Raw genomic sequence first — 17,744 nt, forward strand, 5'->3', positions numbered from 1 at the left:
TCTTTCCCTTAGATAGTGAACTCTTTGAGAGCAGAGAGCATGACTCATGCTAATATAATGTTGGGAACTTCGTTGATACCCACAATATATCTGTAGAATTAAAGGATAATCTCAGACAGAGAGCTAAGGACAGAATCTAGTTTTTCCCTTCTTTTACTCTTAACATTGGGAAACTAAATTACACATCTTAATTGAAATGAACACTAATATATATTAGTGTTAAAACAGTTAATGTTTTTTACTTCTAGTTTATTTGATATTAAGTTGACATAGAAAACAAAAATTTGGCTTTGTTGTTTGGGAACATGAATGTCTCACGTACACTTAACAATTTTTAGAATTATCTGGAGGACCTGCAGATACAGGTTTTCCTCATTTACTGAGCTATCTAATTGAATCAAAATACTGTTTTTCAGTGAACTAAAATTAGGTTGTCTTTTAAAACATTTTCAAAACCACAATGTGCAGTATAATTTTCCCACTTTCCTATCTCTTTATAAACTTTTCTAAACTTTTTTCTTAGGAATTTCTAGTTCCCACTTGCTCCCACATGGTTTTCATGCTTTGTCAAAAATCATCCTAATTTCTGTTCCTCTCAGCAGTTTGAGTTATTCTGGTTGACATAAACTATTACTTACTCCTTTCTATGGAAAATTTAAGTGTTGTTTGATACTGAATAGCAGTAAACTGAAGGTGGCAAGAGACAGTAGCTTTTCTGCAACAATCCTTTTTTATGACAGATATCCTTCAACTAGTTCCACATTAAATAATTACAATATGCAACAATGAGAATTGGAAAGAGTTAAAAATATTACACGGAAACGGTGTCCCTGCACAGGTAACTGGAGATGGACTGTTGAGGCCATCAGCTGACAGGAGATGGAGTGATGCAAGACCTCATGCTAATACTTTAGGAAGCCTCAGAATTAAGCTAATCGATATACTTAAAATTTTATTTTTGACAACTGTGAAAGTTGAAGAAGTCTAGTAGTTCTGTGTCAGACTTTTCTTAAGGAAAACTAATATTTGTGAACTTACTCATGAGAAAGAACTGTCCATTCTCTTACAAGTCAGTAAGCCGCTAACAGGTTCTTATAAGGGATTGATGTGCTGCTGATGGTGAGAGCGAGTGTTTCTGGAGGTTCTGTTTACCGTTATGGCTGCAACTCAGTATGTATTTATATGGCATCATGGTCCTTTACAAAGAGAAGTGTGGGTTTGGGTGATATTAGGAGACAGATGGTTAATACAGCATATAATGGAAAGAAACTTCACTGAAGAAATATATTTACATATTTTTAGACATTGATATATGTTCCAGTGACCTGTGAATAAATCACTGGGACAAGTATGGAACAAATGGCACTGACATTCCAGTGCTCATGAGGTGCTATGTCTGGACATGTTTGCTGTAACTCCACATGAATCATCACACACTTCCGAACCACTTCATGTCACAAGCAGAGTATGCTATTTTCTCTCTCTAATCACACTGAAATTTGCCCTTTTAAATCTTTTACTGCATTAGTGATTTGGGAGTACATGATAAAATCCAGGTGATTTAGTCTTTTCAGAGAAAAAGAAGAACTTGATAGTTCTTCTCTTAAGAAACGTATTCAAGTGAAAAGAGTCTCATTTAAAGGAAAAGATTTAACTGACTTTTTAAAAATATAATTGCTTGTTTCTTTAGTTTTGTGTTCAGGTAATGACGGGAATCATTTAACAGCCAAAACTGCAAAGAAAAGAAAGGTGCTGATTTTTGAATTTTGAGGTGTATTCTTTTGTCCAATCAAGGAATTTTACCATATGAGAAGAAATGAGCTATAGATTCTGAAGACACAAACTGAGGATTTAACATCAGAGGACAATGCAAATTTAATTTACCTGACTGCCCTTCAAAAGAAAATTTTAAACTAGTCTTAGCAGATTAAGTAGCATTATATCACAACAATTTATCTTACTCTAAGTAAGTATTAAATTTACCCAAGTACTGGGAACTTTAAAAAGGGCTCCATCTTTAGATAACCATTTAATTATTTTCATCATTATTTAACTACAATTTTTGAGAAAACATAAGATGTTATTTTGGGTATTCAGTTCACTGAAAGGATGTATGAAATATGTGAGCTTATTTTTTCAATGTTATATTGAACTGATATATGCTAAGGCTTACAAAATGCTAACCTATTAGATATAACTTCTTAAAACAAATCATTTTTTTACTTATTCTTGTTTAAAACTTGGTGACATCATGAACTCATTGGGGGAGCTGGCCATCTGTCATTATCACTCTTATGAAACTGACTTGAGACACTTAGCAACAATGAGACATTTCTCTACAAAGAATTCTAGATCCTGTAACCAGTTACAATTACTCTTTCCTTTTTCATATTTGCCTTAAAAATTTGCAGATAGAAGTTGGAAATTTACAGGGAATTTGTACTCCTGTTTTTTATCCTTCTAAATTCTTCTGTCATTCTCCTGCATTTATGAAGCACATGGGAGTTGGCTTCTAGAGGATGATAATTTTGGACACAGACATAATTCTTTTTTAAAAATATTTTATATTGGAGTACAGCTGATGAACAATGTTATGTTAGTTTCAGGTGTACAGCAAAGTGAATCAGTTATACATATACATGTATCTGTTCTTTTTCAAATTCTTTTTCCATTTAGGTTATTACAGAATATTGAGCAGAGTTCCCTGGGCTATACAGAGTTCCCTGTGCTATATCTATTTTGGTTATCTATTTTAAATATAGCAGTATATACATGTCAATCCCAAACTCCCAATCTTTCCCTCCCCCAATCCTTCACCACTGGTAACTATAAGTTTGTTCTCTAAGTCTGTGAGTCTGTTTCTGTTTTGAAAATGAGTTCTTTTTTTTTTTTTTTTTTTTAGATTCTGCATATAAGTGATATCATATGACATTTGTCTTTCTCTGTCTGATTTACTTCACTTAGTATGATAATCTCCAGGTCCATCCATGTTGCTGCAAATGGCATTATTTCATTCTTTTTAATGGCTAATATTCCACTGTATATATGTACCACATCTTCTTTATTCATTCATCTGTCAAAGGACATTTAGGTTGTTTTCATGTCTTGGCTATTTTAAACAGCACTGCAATGAACATTGAGGTGCATGTATCCTTTCAAACCATGTTTTTCTCCAGTTATATCCCAGGAGTGGGGTTGCTGGATCATATGGTAGCTCTATTCTTAGTTTTTTAAGGGACCTCCATACTGTTCTTCATAGTGGCTGTACCAATTTACATCCCCAGTAGGGTTCCCTTTTTTCCACACCCTCTCCAGTAGGGTTCCCTTTTCTCCACACCCTCTCCAGCATTTATCGTTTGTAGACAGTTTGATGATGGCCATTATGACTGGTGTGAGGTGATATCTCCTTGTAGTTTTGAGTTGCGTTTCTCTAATAATTAGCAATGTTGAGCAACTTTTCGTGTGCCTCTTGGCCATCTGTATGTCTTCTTTGGAGAAATGTCTATTTAGGTCTTCTGCCCATTTTTTTGACTGGGTTTGTTGTTTTTATGATATTCAGTTGCATAAGCAGTTTGTAAATTTTGGAGACTAATCCCTTGTCTGTTACATTGTTTGCAAATTTTTTCCCCCATTCTATGGGTTGTCTTTTCATTTTGTTTATGGTTTCCTTTGCTGTGCAAAAGCTTTTGACTTTAATTAGGTCCCATTTGTTTATTTTTGTTTTTATTTCCATTACTCTAAGAGATGGCTCAAAAAAGATATTGCTGAAATTTATATCAGAGTGTTCTGCATATGTTTTCCTCTAAGAGTTTTATAGTATCTGGTCTACATTTAGGTCTTTAATCCATTTGAGTTTATTTTTGTGTATGGTGTTAAAGACGTTACAATTTCATTTTTTTACATGTAGCTGTCCAGTTTTCCCAGCACCATTTATTGAAGAGACTTTTTCTCCATTGTAGAATCTTGCCTCCTTTGTTACAGATTAATTGACCATAGGTGCGTGGGTTTATTTCTGGGCTTCCTATCCTGTTCCATTGACCTATATTTCTGTTTTTGTGCCAGTACCATACAGTTTTGATGACTGTAGCTTTGTAGCAGAGTCTGAAGTCAGGGAGTCTGATTCCTCCACCTCTGTTTTTTTCCCTCAAGATTGCTTTGGCTATTTGGAGATTGATCACATGCTAGGCTACAAAGTGAGCTTCCATAAATTTAAGAAAATTGAAATCATATGAAGCATTTTTTATGACCATAACACTATGAGAATAGAAATAAACTACAAGAAAAAAACTGTAAAAAACACAAACACGTGGAGGCTAAACAATATGCTACTAAACAACCAATGGATCACTGAAGAAATCAAAGAGGAAATCAAAAAAATACCTAGAGACAAATGAAAATGAAAGCATGACAATTCAAAACCTATGGGACATGGCAAAAGCAGTTTTAAGACGGAAGTTTATAGTAATACAATCTTACCTCAGGAAACAATAAAAATCACAAATAAACAACCTTACCTTACACCTAAAGCAACCAGAGAAAGAAGAACAAACAAAACCCAAAGTTAGAAGGAAAGAAATCATAAAGATCAGAGCAGAAATAAATGATATAGAAACCAAAAAAACAATAGAAAAGATCAATGAAACTAATAGCTGATTCTTTGAAAAAATAAAGAAAATTGATAAATCTTTAACCAGACTCATCAAGAAAAAAAAGGGAGAGGGTTCAAATCAGTAAAATTATAAATGAAAAAGTTGAAGTTACAATGGACACCACAGAAATACAAAGGATCATAAGAGACTACTACAAGCAAATATATGCCAATTAAATGGACAACCCAGAAGAAATGGACAAATTCTTAGAAAGGTACAATCTCCCAAGACTGAACCAGGCAGAAATAGAAAATATGAACAGACCAATCACAATACTGAAATTGAAACTGTGATTTAAAAACTTCCAACAAACAAAGGTCCAGGACCTGATGACTTCAAAGCCAAATTCTATCAAACATTTAGAGAAGAGCTAACATCTATCCTTCTGAAACTATTCCAAAAAATTGCAGGGGAAGGAATACTCCCACACTCATTCATGAGGCCACCATCACCCTGATACCCAAAGCAGACAAAGATACCACAAAAAAAAAGAAAATTAAAGGCCAATATCACCGATGAACATAGATGCAAAAATCCTCAACAAAATACTAGCAATCCGAAGCCAACAATACATTAAAAGGATCATACACCATGATCAAATGGGATTTATCCTAGGGATGCAAGGATTTTTCAATATCCACAAATCAATCAGTGTGATACACCACATCAACAAACTGAAGAATAAAAACCAAATGATCATCTCAGTAGATGCAGAAAAAGCTTTTGACAAAATTCAACACCGATTTATGATAAAAAACTTTCCAGAAAGTGGGCATAGAGGGAACATACATCCACAGACATTACTCTTTGCTCACCTAACTAGTTAATCCCAGCTTCTCAGCTCTCTCTTGCCTTTAGATGGCTGTTGTAGTCTTGGAGGCATCACCATCAGCCAGCTGCCATTTACCCTCCCAGGAAAATAGCTAAAGCACATTTATCTGTCTTCTTCCCTGAAATTGAAACTCATGGGCCAGTTGCACATATACTGAATCTTGAGATGCATGTCCCAAGTATTAAAGGATGAGGCTAGAGTGTGGTTCAAACTACATTCATATTTTTTACACATATCATTAGCTTAAACCATGTACTTAGACCTTAGCTTCCTTGGACCCCTTCTGATTGGCCCAGGAAATTGAATGCATAAGGCTATTATGCATGTCCTTTCTTTTGCTTCCCTGGTGTAGTCTGAACTTGCCTATGTTTTTACATTTGTCTGACATCTGGATGTTAACTTTGACTTTGTGTAATGGTGACATATTCTATTTCTAAAAGAATTATCCCTTTTATCATAATCAGTAGCTTTCACATTGGCCTTTATGTTTTACTTTCCTCTTGCCCTCACCTATTTGTAATCTTCATGACCCTGTCTAAACCGTGACTGAAATAACCACATGGCACAGACTTTCCAGAATCATTTGATTTACACTATATGTCCTATTATCAGTCCAGGTGGCAGAAAATGTTTGCCCACTTTTGATTTAGAAAACAGTGTCTAAGTTTGGTCATATCCTACTGCTAGATACCTCATAGGAAGTGAAAGGAATGTCATATTAGCCTCAGTCTGAATGATCTTGTATTCCAAATTAGAGTGTCTTACGGAAATGTTAAATATTTGTGTACTAAAGACTCTCATATTTGAATATCTGTAGATATAAAACAGCTTTCAAAGACAAGATTAAGTAGTTTTATCTTCTGTAGCATTTTGTAGGTGATAATATATTTAATATTCCATTTTAAAATAAGGTTCTTAGATGTGTAAGAGATGATTCAAGAAATATACTGTTCTTTTTAGGTTCTTCATATGATAAATATGACTTGAAAGATCTAGGTACTTGTTTTTCTTATTTTCTCACTTCCTATTAGTTCTTCCTCTCAGTCAAATTTGTTTTCTGCTTCCATCACTTTACCAAAGCTACTTTTGTTAAAATTACCAATGTATTAACTTGCTAAGACTGCCATAACAATAAGTACCACAGACCGGCTGGCTTAAACAGTAGAAGTTTATTTTCTCACAGTCCTGGAGGCTAAATGTCTGAGTTCAAGGTGTCGGCGGGGTTGGTTCCTTCTGAAGCCTCTCTCTTTGGTTTGAAGATGGTCATCTTCTCCCTATGTCTTCACATTTTCTCTCCTTAATGTATGTTTGTGTCCAAATTTCTTCTTTTTATAAGAACAGCAGTCATATGGAATTAGATTAAGGCTCACCTAATGATCTCATTTTAACTAAATTACCTATTTAAAAATTCTATCTCCAGATATAGTCCGTGGCTAAACATATGGCCATCTACAAACCAAAGAGATTATGGTGTGTATTAGCTATTCACCATTTTATGAAATAGTTTAATTAAAAAAAAAATTACAAGATTGACCCTCTCTTCCTTCCCACAAAAAGAAAATGGCAGGAATTTTCAGATAACATTTTGAAGAATGTAGGAAATCTAGTTAATCCTGAGTGCAGTATGTTTCCAAATTCATTAGTTCTAAAGATGTATTTCACAGAACATCTCTTAAAGTTCTACCTGTGATCATCTCCACCAGCAAAAAGATGACAACTTGCTGAAGGCTCAGATGATATGAGCCTTTTTTAGCAATGAAGTATTTTTAAATTAAGGTATGTATTTTCTTAGACATGATGCTAGTGCACATTTAATAGACTAATGTATAGTGTAATGTATAATGTATAGTGTAAACATAGTTTTTATATGCACTGGGAAACTAAAATATTTGTGTGACTCGCTTTATTGTGATATATGCTTTATTGTGGTGGTCTGGAACCAAAACTGCAATACCTCCGGGGCATGCTTTTACCAAATATGTTCAGAGTTAGGTGTTGAGTGTGTTTTGTTTTAAATCAGAAGACCAGGCTAAGGAATATGATTTCCCATGTTAGGTAAGTGACTAGGTCATTAGTCCTTTTCTGACTGGATATTAAGAGAAAAGGAGGTTTAAAAGGCAAGCTCCCACTTTCACTGTAACAGTAGGAGGAGGAGCATTCAGAGGCATGTTTCTGGCCGACAGGACTGTGGTGGGAAGGGCAAGAGAGCAGAGTGAAGACTCAACCCTGACCTGGGAATGGAGGCTGCTGTGGTGCAAATCCTGCTTATGCAAATTGTAATTTGAGACTAAACAAGACCCCTATGTGATTCTCTAAAACAACTATTCCACAATTCAGGAAGGGTCAGAAATATCACAAAACTCAGCAGCCATATTCATCTTGAGTGAGATCTCTGAGCCAGGCAAGTGCCCTCAGCTGGGGGTGAAAAAAGGGGAAAGCGCACCTGGTGCCACTCGTATGATTTCCTTGTCCACAAAATCTCACCCAGTTCCTCACTGTTTTCTTTTTTTAAAATGCTGGATGGTATGATTTAAGCCAAGCTGAGGGTAAGAATGATTTGAATGAGGTACTCCAGAGACTGTCCAGTGTGGCCATGATTGGTTCATCCAAGTCCATGAATCTGAATCAGGAATGTTGAGTCCTGTGGTCAAAGCTGGGAGATGAGTAAATAAACTCTTGTCCTTCGTTAGGAATAAAAGATGTTTTATTCAACAAAGCAGCATTCATATTCTCTCAACTTTCTGAGCTTTCAATGAGAAAATAGCTCCAAAGGGCATAAGAAAACTTGAAACATAAAATACAAAGCAAAGAAAACACCCTTGCCCACATTTATTGAGTAAAAACCTTACTCTTTCAAGGTTGTCATTCCATTACCTTTTATAAACTTCTCCTTATTATAATAATTTGACAAGGATGAAGTATTTTGACTGAGATCAATTTATTATCCTCCATTCCTGTTGAGAAGAAAAAAAAAACCCTAAAACTGAAATACAACTTCCAAGTCACTGAAGTCTCTCTTAACCACAGTAGAAAGATTACATTAAAGCCAGAAACATTTTTTCATCTGTGTCAAAGATGTGATTATTGGATTGTTTGAGCAAGATATTAAACCAAATGAAATTCTGCTCAAGTGTCAATGCACAAGCTCTACAGGTTGTTTTTTTTTTTTTTGGACAATGGAGACACATTGCAGGTTGACAGCAAATAGAGAAGATAGCTTTTGAAATCGTGTTAGTTTGGTGGGGTCTCCCCTACCATTCCTCCATCAAAATGTGCTATCCCATTATTAAGAACTTCCACTCTGCTTTTATGGACTTCATATTCATTCTATTCCTGTCCTAGACGATACAACTTCTGTTCAAATAAGAACTCTTATCTTTACTCAATTATCCAGACTATCTCAAAAGAATCAAGGTATTTTTGCAGCCTATTTTTATGAGACCATTGAAGCCAATTCTTCAACCTGCCTCTCCATACAATCCCTCTATCAATTTAACATTTTCATAACAATTTTGAACGATTATTTTCAAATGTTACCTATTTTATTGGATTAACTTCATTCATTTTCTAATTAGTAGAAAATCTTTAGTATTGGCATGTAAATTTATAAGGATCCATTAGGTCATTCATATTTAATGGACTTTTCCCAATAATCACATCTACTTTCTTTCCACTTAAGATTCTGTTAATCAATCTGTTCTCTCACCTACTTACCCCCTAAAAAGCCACAAAAATCTTTTGACATGTTCAACTACAAGGAACTATTCTGAAAAAGCTCTATGTATGTTGATAGTTTAACTTATGTTTTTGCCTGAAGTGAATAAAAATAAATACAGATAAATTAAAATATTCATATAAAATAGTTTATCTTATAGTCATAAAAATTCTTGAGAAGTTCACTTGGTCTTTTTCTTCTGTCTTCACTGTAGCCATTTATTAAGCCATTTTAACATATTTATTAGATTCATCCATGTAGTCCATGTGATTTATACCTTAAAAGAAGTATTTTTCCCCAAAACTTAGCAAACTAGAAATGGAAGAAAAACTTCCTTAAATTAATAAAGGGTATCTGTTCCTATAATCAACTTTTGTGTAAACAAACCACCTCAAAACTAGTGGCTTTAAAAACAATTTATTATTATCTCTCATGTTACTTTGGGTTGACTGGGACCAGTTGGAAAGTTCTCACTTGGAGTTTTGTGGCTGAAGGACTGAACTTCGTAGTCATGCAAGATGGCTCACTCACAGGCTGGCAGTTGATGCTGATGTTGGCTGAGAGGTACCCGGGCCTTTTACCCAGAGAGCCTACACATGGCCTCTTCATCTTGCTTGAGTTTCTCACAGTATGGCCGTCACCAGTTAGTTGCAATTCTTACATGGCTGCTCAGTGGTCTAAGAGTGAAAGTTCTGAGAGACGAGAGGTAGAAGCTGCTAATCTATAAGGGTCCAGGCCAAGGAACCTGATGTTTTCTACTATTCAAAGTTTCACAAATCCCATCCAAATTAAACAGGAGGGGATTTAGAACCCATCTCTTTTTTTGTGTGTGTGGTACGTGGGCCTCTCACAGTTGTGGCCTCTCCCGTTGCGGAGCACAGGCTCCGGACGCGCAGGCTCAGCGGCCATGGCTCACGGGCCCAGCCGCTCTGCGGCATGTGGGATCTTTCCGGACCGGGGCACGAACCCGCGTCCCCTGCATCGGCAGGCGAACTCTCAACCGCTGCTCCACCAGGGAAGCCCTAGAACCCATCTCTTAATGGGAAGAGAATGTAGGAATGTGAGGCAGTCTTTAATCCACCATAGCATTTAAGAAAAATCTATGACAAAAAATAAAAAAGAACATTTAGAAGTAGTTTAGTTAAAATCAAAAATAAGTCAAAAATTATCTCAACAATATTATTGCTAATAATTAGGAGGTCCTAACTAATGCAATAAGCAAAGGGAATTAAATATGAGACATAAATATTGAAAAGAAAAATACTGCCATATCTTACAGGCCAAAAAATCATTTCCCTAGAAAATAAAAAACTTGAAAATTCAAACCAATGTTAAAATTCATCAAGCTGGGGCTTCCCTGGTGGCGCAGTGGTTGAGAGTCCGCCTGCCGATGCAGGGGACACGGGCTCGTGCCCCGGTCCGGGAAGATCCCACATGCCGCAGAGCGGCTGGGTAGACTGATACATAAAATTGGTCTCTTTTGGTTTTAAAGGGAACACTTTCAATTTAATAAAAAGAAAAGGAAGAAAGGAAGGAAGGAGAGGAAGGGAGGGAAGGCAGTAGGGAGGGAGATGTGGAAGAAGGAAGAGGTGAAGGAGAGAGAAAGAGAGAGATTAGATGAGAGAACTGGAAATTCAAAAAGCATAATTAAATTTCCCAAAATTACAGTGAAATGAAAGAACTGAAACTTCAAGCACAACTTCCTTCATATGCAGTATCTTTCCTCCATATACCAATGATTCAATTGAAAGGAAATAAGAACGGGCGTAGCCTACATCAGTAGCATCTGGGAAAGGGCATGATACATCCAGTTGAGCTACAGGGTTAGTCCTGGCTTTGGATCCCAACTCTGCCTCTCACTGTGTGTTCTCATAAATGTCACTTGCAATTCTCTGCATTGTGCCTTAACCTACCCCAATTTGGTCATGCTCAGTATTTAGTCTGTTTGTCTGTTGTTTGTTTGTATTTAATCATTTTCCCCATTGTATTAGAAAAAAACCTGCCAAAACGTTTAAACTGAGTGGTACTTAGTTAACCTCCCACCCCAACACTGCCAACTCTCTAAGAAGTAATAATGAAAGTTCAGTCCAAATTTTGCTATACTTACAAGGATTAATTCAGTAAATATTTATTAGCAATCAGGTATACCATGTGTATGATTTATTCTGCAAGACAATGAAACACATATCATACTATCTATCCTGAAATATATAAATTATGAACACTTTTGCACTGTGTCTCTGTTTCCTCATGTTTAAAAGAGTAATATTAATATGTGCCTCAGAATATTAAAATGAATTAGCACTAAATAAGATGCACTTCGTGAATTGGAAAGCACCATTCAAATATTATTGTTATTATACAACATGAACTTTACCTCATGTCTTGCTATTCTTAAATCAAAATCAGAAAATATTTCTCGTTTTTATTACTCAACAGTCATATTTTTGTCTTCCCAAACCTTCTAAGGCTACCCTACACCTTTTATTTCATTTTTTCCATTTAAAATATTGCAACAATCCCTTCAACAAATGTGTGGGAACAAAATCAATCTCACCTTAGTTCAAATGTTAATTCAACCCTAAGACCTTATTTGATACCATCCAACATGATGTTTTCTTATATTTAATGAAACTACAGCCTTTGCCAAAGAGATTATTTGGACTTTGCTCTAAGGGCAAGTTTTCTTTGCTTTTAGTGATTTCTGCCTTTCTCAAGACTGCGAGGCAAACAAAACATAAAATAACTCATCTAAAGTCCTTCCTTCTTTAATCTTCTCATTTTATTTTTATTTAAAACAAAAAATTGGATATACTGAATTTTATAAATGTAACCTTTAGGTTATCCTACACAATTCTTTTTGAATTTTATAATTCCCTACTGATACTGCTTAAACACAATCCTTTTGCTATTCCTTCATATCCAGTTATCTATTATTAAAGAAATAACTCCCTTATTCTTCCATCTCCTAAAAACATTGTCATTTTGTAAAGACCTTACCAAAAAAATCCAACCAATAAGAAGATTAAACTCAGCCTCATCAAGGTAAATACACAAGCATCAAAGGGACTAAAATTGTTAAATTTGTATTATTTCTCATCCCCTTGTCATGGAATTGCTTGTATTTGTTTTCTCTTATATATCAACTGATAGCTGAAGTATTTCCTATTTTTCTTCACTAGCTTTTCCCCCATTCTTCAGCATAAATGCTTAAAATAAACACCTTCCTACATTATACTTGTTGTATCAAGGAAGTCAACTTGAGATCGGATTTTTATTTTTATTTGAAGTAAGTTTGATCACAGTTTATATTCTCTGGGGGACAAAAGTCTCAGAAAGGACTAGCTTCTTTTTTGTGTGGCCCCTCCCGTTGCGGAGCACAGGCTCCGGACGCACAGGCTCAGCGGCCATGGCTCACGGGCGCAGCCGCTCCGCGGCATGTGGGATCTTTCCAGACCGGGGCACGAACCCGTGTCCCCTGCATCAGCAGGCGGACTCTCAACCACTGCACCACCAGGGAAGCCCAAAAACTAGATTCTTTTAAAAACAATCTCACTCAGTTGAATGGCAGTAAATCTAATAACTGTCAAACTGTCAGGATAAAATGTCTTACTACATAAACTTCAACATTTCAGATTAAGTACTTTTCCTTATGAAATATTTTGCTCATAATTTTTCTATAACATTGGTTTATTAAGGTTTAAAAAGTTATCTAAAATTTCTATTATACTTAAAAATCTAAGAAAAAATTATTTCAGCTGGATTTTACAACAGTCCTATAAGATATATTGCTATATAATTTTTATTTTTTCTATCACTTTAGGGATCTCAAGCCTAGCAAGAATTAATAAGTTGTTCAGCATTTTGATCAAATTAGCAACATGGCAGGATTTAAGGTAAAGTTAAACCTTAAACTATGGTATTTGTCTTTCACAACCATAGCAAGCACTATAGCAATTTATAAGTGTGTATATATATACATACATATATATATTTGTATATATATATATATATACACACACAGTTATACATATACAAAGTTAAAAGCTGATATATATATATATATATGTATGCATATGTTTATGATTAACAAAAAAAATAGAGTTAGAGCTCCCAAATGCCAAAGTTAGAAAAACTGGGGTAACAAAGTACACTCTTTTAGATTTTTTAAAACACACACACTATTTTTTCTATCTAATTGTTCTATATATTCTTATGAACATAGAATTCTACTTTCTCATGATATGGGTATATCTAACCTCATGATCAGAAGTCACTCTGTGTTATTATGAACACACATGAGAAGGTCCTGATTATTTTATGGAGAGAAAAGATTCCTTTTTTCCTCACAGCTGTATCAATTGGAAGATTATCTTCTGCATATGAAATAAATTTCATTCATTTATTTCATTCTCACATTTACTCAAAATGTGTTTTTTACTTCTAAGTTTGGCATAGTATTCATGATCTTGATGTTCATGAAATGTGTCTAAATCTGAATTAAATGTTTCCTCACACGTATACCTTATTTACCTAGACATTACATAAGATCTTAGTTAGAATATTAGTATTATAGAGTAAAAGCACTATAGTTATATTCAAAGATTTAAAATACAAAAATTAAACTATTGAAAAATGTCATCAACTATAAGTAAATCAAGATCTTCAACTTCATCACATCAGCCTAAGTCCGCTTTGCCACATGGGATGACATATTCACAGGTCTGGGAAATTAGGACATGGACAAAACTTTTTTTTTTTTTTTTTTTGGTGAGGGAGTCATTGTACTTACCATGCTCCTATAAAAAGGGTGGATTTCTCTGAGCACTTTGATGGTTAAGGTTAAGCTTTTTCTTTCAGTTTTGAGGGATTGGGAAAAATATTCATTAAGATACAAATGCATTACCTAAAAATAACAGTTTTAAAGTCATATGTAAAGGAGTTAGATGAAGGATAACTCAAGAAAATAAATAAATAAAATGCCATATTTAAAATCCACATTAAAAGTAGAATTGATTTGACACAACCAAATCATTTATGTAGAGGAGAAATTCTAGGCACTCACCTTGAAATCAGAGGTTTTACTCTGATTTCAAAAAGGAAAAGAAATGAAAAATTTGATACAGAAAATGTACAGATTTCAAGATCAAATAAAGGGGCTTAAACACCGTTGTCATTAATATCAATGTAGTGAGATTAAAAAATCCGCAATTAGGGCTTCCCCAGTGGTGAAGAATCCGCCTGCCAAGGCAGGGGACACAGGTTTGAGCCCTGGCCCGGGAAGATCTCACATGCCACGGAGCAACTAAGCCCATGCGCCACAACTATTGAGCCTGCGTTCTAGAGCCCCTGAGCCACAACTACTGAAGCCCACGCACCTGGAGCCGGTGCTCGGCAACAAGAGAAGCCACGGCAATGAGAAGCCCGCGCACCATAACGAAGAGTAGCCGCCGCTCGCTGCAACGAAAGAAAGCCCGCGCACAGCAAAGACCCAATGCAGCCAAAAATAAAATAAATAAATAAATGTATTTAAAAAAAAATCCTCAATTACTGTTAAGTGTCTGATTTTACATTCCAAAATCATGCTCACTAAACATAATAATCTTGTGTAGAGTTTGTGGTTTTCAATATCCACATTTAGACTTTTTTCCTAAAAATATATATCAGTATTTCAGTTATATGCACACACATATCATGTCTTGACATATGCTGTTCTTACTGTTTCTAATTTCCATCTTCTATATTCAGCAGTGTGCTGTACATTTTTTCACATGATTTACAAATATGTGTTCCTTACCTTATCATGCTATTCATACTTTATATCTGGTATAAAGAATAAATGACCATGTGATTCATATAAAATTAAAAAGTTACTCTTAATAGGTATATTACTTCTTGGACACAACTATGAAGTCTGAAACTTGAAGTAGTCTGAAAGATATATACAGTTCATCATATGTAAGAGTTTTATATTTATGTGTTATTTTAGACTCACGGTAAAATAATATTGCTATCGCATGAATGTTTTAAATTTTGTTTTACTTTAAATAAAATATTCCCCCCTATTATGTCATCTTTGCAATGGGCATTGATTAATCGTTAGGAGTTTTTTAATAATCCACTGTGGATCAAAGATCAAAGCTATGTTAGAAAGTTGAATATAATTTCTATTTGTAGTTGCAAAAGTGCTCACCAAAAGTCATTCAGAAATAATTTGCAATTGTTTCTTCAGCCGACAGTCTTTAAAAGCAAGTTGATTTCACAAAAGGTGAACATTTTTCATGTTTTTTAGTACTGTGCTTTTCCCTGTCCTTCAGTCATATGCAACATCTTGTTCAGAAAGAATGACTTGTGATTTGAATAAAATACCATGTTTTATAATGATAAGGTTCTGGTGAGAAAAGAAGAAAAAATGTTAACAGGTAATAACTCCCCCCAAAATCCATTTAACCAAGACATGACTCAGCCCAGTGTGGAGTGGCGTGCTATGCTGTTTCTTGCTAGCTTGCTTCACCACCTCCCCAGGAAGGTGAACAATTACTGTTAGAAAAAGTAAACATAAAATTATTGTGGGGAAAAGTTAGATTCATAGTTGTGTAAAAGTTCTTTAAGCCTCTGTCAAAGTGGTATGTTTCCTTAAAGTGAACAAAGGAAACCGTAGGGCTTATGGCTTTAAATAGTTCTTTTAATTCTACAAAGTTACTTCAGATCTTTCAATCTATACAGAAATTTTGTAAACAAGTAGACTATTCTTATACAGGCTCAACTCAGCAAATATTTTCCAGAGATAGTTACTAAAATAAAAGTTCAAAGGGCTGTTAATTTTTTGTTTATAAACATTGAGAGCTGGTATGTTTAATGGTCAAGTAAGTTTAAGAAACAATGAATTAAATGAAGTCAATTAGCTGTATTATGAATCCCAAGAGTGGGAAAACTATATCTGTATCTATTTCTGTACCTTTCATCACAAATGCCTTAGAATATGCTCCTTTCTCAAATTCTTAAGATGTTTCATATTGCTAACGTGAACCTTTTATTTTTTATTTTTACTTTTTTTGAGGTATGCGGGCCTCTCACTGTTGTGGCCTCTCCCGTTGTGGAGCACAGGCTCCAGATGCGCAGGCTCAGCGGCCATGGCTCATGGGTCCAGCCGCTCCGCGGCATGTGGGATCTTCCCGGACCAGGGCACGAACCCGTGTCCCTTGCACCGGCAGGCAGACTCTCAACCACTGTGCCAGCAGGGAAGCCCAACCTTTTATTTTTGTGCATTTTTAATCTACACAAATGTCACCAGGACAGAAAATTCTAAGAATCACATTTCCTTGGAAATGTTAGTTAACATTAAATGACATGAAAGTTGTCAGTGAACTATGTCTTGACATTCTGTCCCACTCTAAAGTGTAATGGCATTACAAAGAGATACTGAAGTTTTTAAAGTAAATATTTTGAGCAGAACAGTGCATTTTTTTAAAAAGTAGTTATATGAGACAAGAATGCTTAGCTACAAATATTTATGTTGGAGTTTGTAGATGTGATAATGGTATTATTTCTTCTTTGTGTTTGAGATCAACCAAGAGCTATTTAGACAAATAAATTTGGCTTGGGTCTGGGGCCACCCTCCGGCCCCTAATGCATCCTTCACAGGTGTCCTTTGAGAAATCCCATCCAAAACTCAATTGCAGAACAGATTTACCAGAAAATCATGATGGGAATTACTGCGTTACCTCATACCTACTAGTCCCATTAGCCCATACAGAGAATGACAGGACTTCAGATTTGCTGATGAAGAAACACTTGGGTCTTCTCCAGCTCAAATTGCTGGATAGAAGGTGGAGCAGGGCAGAGCCCACATGCTCTTGGAACAGATAACTCCCAAAGGATCTGAGCCAGGCAAAACTCACTTTCTTTTCCCAGCTTCACTAAATAAGTCAAGGAAAATTTTAATCCTCTAAAGAGAAATAGATCGGATGATGGAAGAAGGACAGCGGTCTCTTCGTAAAACAGTGTGAAATTTTGTGTATTCTTTCAAATATTTGTAAATATCTAGATTTTTAATTTTAGCCAGTGTTTCGATACTCATCTATAATTTTGGATATTAATGATGATATATCATATCATCTTTTTTATGGAAAAATTGAATAGCTAGCTAGGTATTTTGGTGGAGATCACTTAACAAATGGGGTGGGGGATTCTTGGATACTTGAACTCTGGGGCATATGACACTGAAGCTACGTTTCACACTGGCTTGAGAAAAATGTTCTACTACAATTAAACTAATGCATAACACATGAAAAATTTATCTAGAAAGTTGTTTATTAATCATGAGCTCAAATTAGGAGATGTGGCAAAACCAACAACTACAGAAATGTGACTATTCTTATGGAGAACACGACTGTCTGAATAATAAATGTATATGACTCAATACATAAGAAGAAGTTTTAGTAAAAGATGGAAACATTTCAAACGTTAAAAATTATTTTATTAAAGTCTTTATGAAAAAATAAGTTGGATATAACACATGCTCTGAAATTTCTTATCTTCACATACA

Source organism: Lipotes vexillifer, unplaced genomic scaffold, assembly GCF_000442215.2.
Source record: "Lipotes vexillifer unplaced genomic scaffold, Lipotes_vexillifer_v1.1 scaffold1330, whole genome shotgun sequence".
In the NCBI taxonomy this organism is placed as follows: Eukaryota; Metazoa; Chordata; class Mammalia; order Artiodactyla; family Lipotidae; genus Lipotes; species Lipotes vexillifer.